A 7,180-nucleotide genomic window follows, 5' to 3' on the forward strand; every position below is an offset into this window, starting at 1 on the left:
TCCATCGAAAAAGGTAATTCACAGAATTCCTACCCCCGGAAGACGATGCGGCATAAAATCACACCCCTAAATGCTGGGAAAATTGGAGGGAGGATTGCAGCACCAGCAATAATAATAATAATAATAATAATAATAATAATAATAATAATAATGACTTAATTTATAGCATAGTTTTAAGGATTATAATAACGACATTATGTGTGTGGGGGGGGGCGTGTTGAGCACTTGAAAGTGGTGTACAAATGAATGCCATGCGCCTCACTCTGCCTGGTAAATCAGCCCCACATGGTATGTGTAAAATCACTCTAGTTCTGCAATCCTGCAGCCATTTCCTTCCATGCAAGTTTGTTGGATTTCAGGGTGAGGTTTTGTGGTCAAAGACCCATACATTTTGCAATTGGCGACTGTGCTGTGTTGCAGCGCACCCCAACAGGCCATTAGCAGACTACAGTAGTAACAAGGGAAGAAGGGACTCACGTTTTTTCACTTCCAGAAAAGAATCTGATTTAAAAAGGAGATGTGTGCTCTCCAACAAAGGTGACAAACCATAGAAGGATTTGAAAACAAAACAAACCACACGCATGTGGATAAACTCATCCTGCGTTTCAAGTTAGGCTGTTAGTTTTGCAAGCAGGGGATCTGACTGTTTGTGTGTGCATCCTTAAGTACATAGTAGGTTGTGAGGACGCTGTATAAACAGAGCGGCTGTATTTTAAAATTAAATATTAAATGAATCATTTCTATCAGCTCCAGACCGCAAGGAACAGTTGCTCTCTAATAGTTAAATGCCATTTAGATTTCAAGGGCTTTGATTTATTGGAAGAAACCTGCTGGGCAGAACATACTGTGGAGCTGATTAATGTCAGTTTCTGTCATCAGTTTCCACTTAGATTCTTGGCCAGCTCCAATATCTCCTCCCTTAAGGATCCAGAAAGAATTCAAGGCCTGATCCAAGAGCCTTTGCTGGCATGGGGTTTGCAGAATGTGGTGCTTGCAAAATCAAGAAGATGAATGGAAGTGGAATTTCATGTTCTCCACCGGACTTGTTTATGTAACTCATTTCTCTGGAGAAAGCTGTCCAACGCTGGGACCACACCAGCAAGGGAAACAAATCAATAGCATGTTCACTGGGTTTGTTACAGATGTCTTGCATTTCCTTCGCCGCTTTTATATGCTCCCTCGTAGGTTGTCAAAGTAGAAAATGTCTAGAGTAAGAATGCAGAGCTACTATTGCTGTCTAGATTTACATTCATCACTGGACTCGTACGTTTCCTCTTACAAATCAGTTGATTGTAAATGCTGATAAGAAGAATAGACATCCGTTGCCTAAACTGAGTTAGTAAAAGAAAGAAGGGAGAGCTCTTTCTGATCTGAAGTGTCGGGCTTCGTTAGATGTGTGCACATGTTGTCTGAAAGGGTAGCATTGGTTTTTCTTAAATATTATCTGTCCATAGTTCTGCTCCTTATTCTTATTCGTTTACATGAAACTTAAGTTCTTAACTATATCAGGACGGCGTAATGTGGAAATGAGAGTCCCATCCTGCTATCAGTGAAATGTGAGCAGTAGTCTCATGGCATAGGACAAGTAAAGCTGATACGAAACAGAACATGCTAAACTCTGTCAATAGTTCACTCGACTGCCAAGAAGCTGAATGAATCTGGGAAACGGGAGAGTGTTTGCCATGGGTGGAAAAGTTTGAAAAACTCTCTGGTAGTGATAACAATGTTGTTGCTTTTACCAAGTATATAGTGACTGGGGAAAGTCCATGCTTGAAAGGAACTGTACAACAATTGGCATACCCATTGGCAATATTCATCTCTAAACAATCAAGCTGGTATTTGGTCACAGATGAGTATTTTTTGCCTGGAGGCTGTGTTGTAAAGTTGCAGACTTTGAAGCCCTGTACAAATGCAACATTATTTGAGCAGCGGGACCTCTCAGGAAGCACATCCATCACATCCTCTTAATACAATTTCCCAGGATCTGAAGGCAGTGCTGCATTGATTAACTGGTGCCTTTTACATTATGAGGACCACCGCTTGGTGGTGGAACACAGGAACAAAGTCCCAAGCTAGCATCACCTATTGTCTGAAACTCTAGACAGCCACCGCCTGTCAATCAATACCTAGACAATACTGAGTGAAATAGATACACTATAAAAAGCAGACTCCAATAGCCCTCCTCCTGTTTTTACTTGTACATCTCATCTTTTGATCTAAAACAGGGGTAGCCAAAGTGTCCCCCACCCAAGACGTTACCGGACTACAACTCCCACCATCCATGACTACTGCCCAATGTAGCAGATGGGAGTCAGAGTTCAACAACATCCGCAGGGCATAAGATGGCTGCGACACCTAATTCATAAGGTCTCACAAGATGGTTTGTGGTTGTAAACCACTTGAAACGCCAGAACACAAATTTAAACAATTACAAAAAACCACAGACAAATAAAACACCATGTTCAAACAGCTGAAGCAACAGCTGGCAAATTATAACTGATTAGTTAGACAGTGGAAAAGCTAGCAAGGAGAAAAGCAAGAATGTTGTTGTTTAGTTGTTTAGTCGTGTCCGACTCTTCGTGACCCCATGGACCAGAGCACACCAGGCACTCCTATCTTCCACTGCCTCCCACAGTTTGGTCAAACTCAAGTTGGTAGCTTCAAGAACACTGTCCAACCATCTTGTCCTCTGTTGTCCCCTTCTCCATGTACCCTCCATCTTTTCCAACATCAGGTCTTTTCCAGAGAGTCTTCTCTTCTCATGAGGTGGCCAAAGTATTGGATTCTCAGCTTCAGGACCTGACCTTCCAGTGAGCACTCAGGGCTGATTTCCTTAAGAATGGATAGATTTGATCTTCTTGCAGTCCATGGGACTCTCAAGAGTCTACTCCAGCACCATAATTCAAAAGCATCAATTCTTCGGCGATCAGCCTTCTTTATGGTCCAGCTCTCACAAGAATAGATTTCCTCCAATGTTAGCAAATAGCCTTGGGGGGGGGGGAGTGCCCTTCATCTGGTTATGAAACACCAACAAGGAAGGGATTCTATGGAGCCGTCATTTCAGAAAAGGCCCTGTTTTAGATGACAGCTCTAGACCAGCCTTTCCCAACTGTGAGTCACAACAGTGGCAAGAGTCGGGCGCGGGTCTGCAATAACTCACAAGGTGTCAGTGAAGTTAACTATTCAAAGAAACCGAAACAGTGCAGGCCTAGGGATCACAGCAACCCTTCCCAGTAGGTCTTGTCCCAATGAAGCAGTTGCAAGGACTGAAGGTTCTCACTTTCCCATTGCTCTCCTCCTCTAGTTTCTTCGTGATCAATCTGAGACTCCATCATTGCATGTCTTTGTTCTGCCCTCTTCATACCTCTTCTTGTTCTAGGAGACCAGGGGGGAGAGGAGCTGGTCACCACAGGAGGGGGAGACCCCCTGGCTTCTTCAGCAGCCCGCCTCATCTCTGTCTCTTGGCCCCCTCCTCTCTAGCCTCCACTTCTGCCTCTGGTTCTGGACTAGGCCCTGACCACTGACCATACTGAGTAGGAATGGTGGGCATTGTAGTCCAACAACATCTAGGAACCTGTCATGGACTGGCTGGAAGCATAGGTGTGGTGAGAGGCACCAGCTGCAGAGCCCCCAAGGGAGGAAGGCTCGGAGCCAGGGGATTGGTGGTGGGGTGATAATGAGTGGTCAGAGGGAGAAGAGTGGGCAGAATGGAAGGAAGGGTTTCAGAAGATGAAGAGGTAACAGGGTTTAGTGAGCAGGAAGAGGCTTTGGCAGGGAGTAGTCCAGAACCAGAGGCAGAAGTGGAAGCTAGAGAGGCTTTTCCTTAGGACCTCCCTATTTTAAATGTTCCCTAAGACTGTCGGGGTGCATTATCAGCACAGAATGAAGATGCTGATGAGAAAGTCTACTTACATCTCCATCCACTTTCTCTCTCACTTACTGAATGATCAAACCAAAGGAGATCTCTATGCCTCTAGAGTCCTAGTGACCAAGGAGCCAGCAGAGGGAGGTGTCACAATGAAGGGCGTGTCACAAGGACCTCCACAACCTAGCAACCACCAGCACTCAACTGACACTACTCTCAACTGACACAACCAAGTTTCCTTATATGGCTTTTAATCCATGTTCAGCCCCGACACATTTTAAAAGGGCATTGGATGTAAATCAGTTCTCAGCATTCTGATTGTCCAACTACAGTTCCCAGCATTCTTTGGGGGGAACTGGTGTACTTTTAATGTGCGTTGGATGTGCTTTAAATGTCAAATTTGGATCTGCCCTGAATCAACACTCAGGATGTAAGCCTGTTTTTGACTTGACGAATGCAGGAGAAAGCTGGGTGCACCCTAGGGGAGAGAAAACCTCTGCCACTCCTGTTTTAACATTACATTTATATATGCAGCCTATGGGAGCCATGAATAGTTTCAGGATAAAATGTAAATAGTTAGCATGCTGCTGAAAGGGGATTCAAATAACAGTAACCAATGCAGAAGACATTAATTATTTGGAAATGTCCCCAAATCATCATTAAAAACCCCCATGGTCAACAAAAAAATAATTATAATGCACTTATTCGCCTTAAACCTATAATAGTAATGGTTATGCCAGTGCAGAACATGTCTTGGGAATTAACAGGCAGCTGGAGCTAATGGCTGATAGTTGCAGTGCTGGCCTCACCCATTCCTAGGCAGCCATTAATCCTCAGGAAATGCCCTGTGCCTCAGTCATTACCGACGAAATCTCTGCCTATTTTTCACTTGGTTTTATGTGCCTCGGCAGGATCCAGGAGTTCCTGTAGATTTAAAAGAAACAGAAACTAGTTGGGGGAAACAATCTATAGGCTCCTTCCCTCCTTGCGTTTGTGTTGTTCTGGACAGGCCCTTTAACTTTCGTTCTTGGGCTGTGGTAAATAATTATTCGTGCCATGTTAATATGAGTTTTTTATTCCTACAGAGTCAGCACCTGAGAATAATAGGGGAGATGGACTCTGAGGTAAAACTTGTTTAGGGTGGTTATACGAGTGCTCTTGAATACAAGCATGTGATTGAGGTTCCTTGTGTGGGCAAGTCCATGAAATGTATGTGTGCCAATGTATGGGAGAATGGTGGATGTGTAAGTATGAGGAGATAGGAAAATTAGGGCTGGTCGCTATCTGGTTTTCATAGGGCTGCTATATGTCCAGAATTTCCCAGACATAGCCTGAATATGGCAGTTGGAAACAGTGTCCAGGAGGAAATCACTGAAATGTCCGGGGAAATCTGGACGTATGGCATCCCATGTCAGAAATGTAGATTTTGGTGAATTTCCTTAAAAACAGCTCATTCCTTAGTTCCCTATTTCATTTTTTTGCAAGGAAAGCTCAACAATTTTAGGCAAAAGTTTAGTTTTGTGTCTGGATTTCCACTTTTTGAAATACAGCAATTCTAGTTTTCAACATCATGATATATCACCAGCTAAACATCACAATATATCACAATATCTGAAATAAGGATGGAGCTATGTAGAGGCATTGGCTGGCTTCACAGTTTTTCCCACATTGTCATTTTTGCATAGCACACACACACACACACCATGATTCACGATATATTGCCAGGTCAAAAATTATGAAACCAATATCACGATACGGACTTCAAACCGGTTTTGAACGCTATATTGATATATCTCCCAGTCCTAAAGAGAACAGCCTGAACATGTGAGAATATCGTACATGGGTCATGGGCTTTCCTACAAGAGCCCCTTCCTCCTTTATCCACCCTAAGTAATGTTTGTAGTTCCCCATTATTTTTTGCATGCCTGCTGTAAGGTAAACTCTTTTATTCTTCCATTTATGTATGTGCACATACAGCATAAAGAATGGATCCAAGCGAGTCAGAAACAGCAGGAATCAACTGACCCTATTGCCTTTATATTCAGTAATTCAGTCTTTGTGTGCTTTTCAAAGACATAAGTAATCGACTGTTATTCCCCCCCTATCCCCAGTGAGAATTGTGAACATTTAAAAGTCTGTGATCTTTCTTTGTATGCTTTTCTTCATTCCGTCTTCATTGAGTGCTGAGAATGCACACTACAGAGAATGTCATCAGCTCCGAATTCCCAGTGCAGCATGCTTCAGTAAATGAACGACGAACAGCATAAACAATTATCAATTTCACATGTCTTCCTACGGTCCAAAATTGCACATATTGTTAAGCCTTGATGCTCAGATGCACCAACTTGGAATGACAGGCTCTCCCATTAAAACTGGGAAAGACCAATTTTAAGGGGATTACGCCCCTCAAAAACTGTAATCTGTAGTTTACAACAGCAGTATTGTTTTTTAAACCTAGTAGATGGAACAGCTGCTTCATAAACTTATTAATTTCCTGGAGAGAATGCCGAGTGCTTAACAATCTGAAATAGGACAAGATGCAGTTACATAGTCACGTATGCCCATATTTTGTATATAAATGGCACAGGCAGCACCAATTTCTTTTAAGTGGTTGACTGTGTTGCCCTGCTCTTTGGAACTGTATGAAACTCTGCTGAGCTGTAACATATTTTATGGTCACATCACACAAGTTCATAGTAGGTCACTGCTCATAACAGTTCATTGGGGAGAGTAGATTTTTCCATAGTGAACTCTTGTCAGAGAGGCTAGTAAACAAGAGTGTTGTTATGGGTGTAGTGTTCTTTTGTACAACTGTGACTTTATTCTTCACCTGTCCTCACCATGTATCTCAGGGATGTGCAATCCTTGGCCTTCCATATTTTTGGGGATGCCAACTCCTTTCAGCATTAGCCAGCACGGCAAATGGCCAGGAATGATGGGAGTTTGCAATCCATCTTCTTCGGGGCCATGGGTTCGCCACTCCCCGATCTCCCACCCACCTACTGTCCTGAATCCTAAGGTTTATTTATTTGTTTGTTTAATTTAATAAAAGTTATTTGTCAAAGAAAACCCCTCAAAGCAGTTTTCAAAAAAGAAGGTGGTAAAACGATGAAAAATGAGAAAAATAAACGAGGTTACTGGTGGCATACATCAATGACCATGAAACGGAAGAATCTAGAACAACAGCTTTATTATTATTCAGTACCTACCCGAATATATGCATTGTAACTGTTGGTTTCTGCTCTCTTCACTGTGCAGCGAAATGCTTGTCACAAGACAATGTTTACATTCCACAGTCAGAGTTACTGTTGGGTT

At 42.8% G+C, this 7,180-nt stretch overlaps 1 long non-coding RNA gene across 1 annotated transcript; it reads right to left on the reverse strand.

Moving 5' to 3' along the window:
• Positions 1-791: 791 nt before the first annotated feature.
• On the reverse strand, positions 792-3,972 carry LOC309339385. Its single transcript, XR_014155277.1, has 2 exons — positions 3,913-3,972; positions 792-1,331 (listed from the first exon to the last, which is right to left on the reverse strand). It is a non-coding gene; the product is annotated as an uncharacterized lncRNA (long non-coding RNA).
• Between the last annotated feature and the right edge of the window lie 3,208 nt (positions 3,973-7,180).

The sequence above is a fragment of the Podarcis erhardii genome (assembly GCF_964252035.2).
Source record: "Podarcis erhardii genome assembly, chromosome: 3".
NCBI lineage: Eukaryota > Metazoa > Chordata > Lepidosauria > Squamata > Lacertidae > Podarcis > Podarcis erhardii.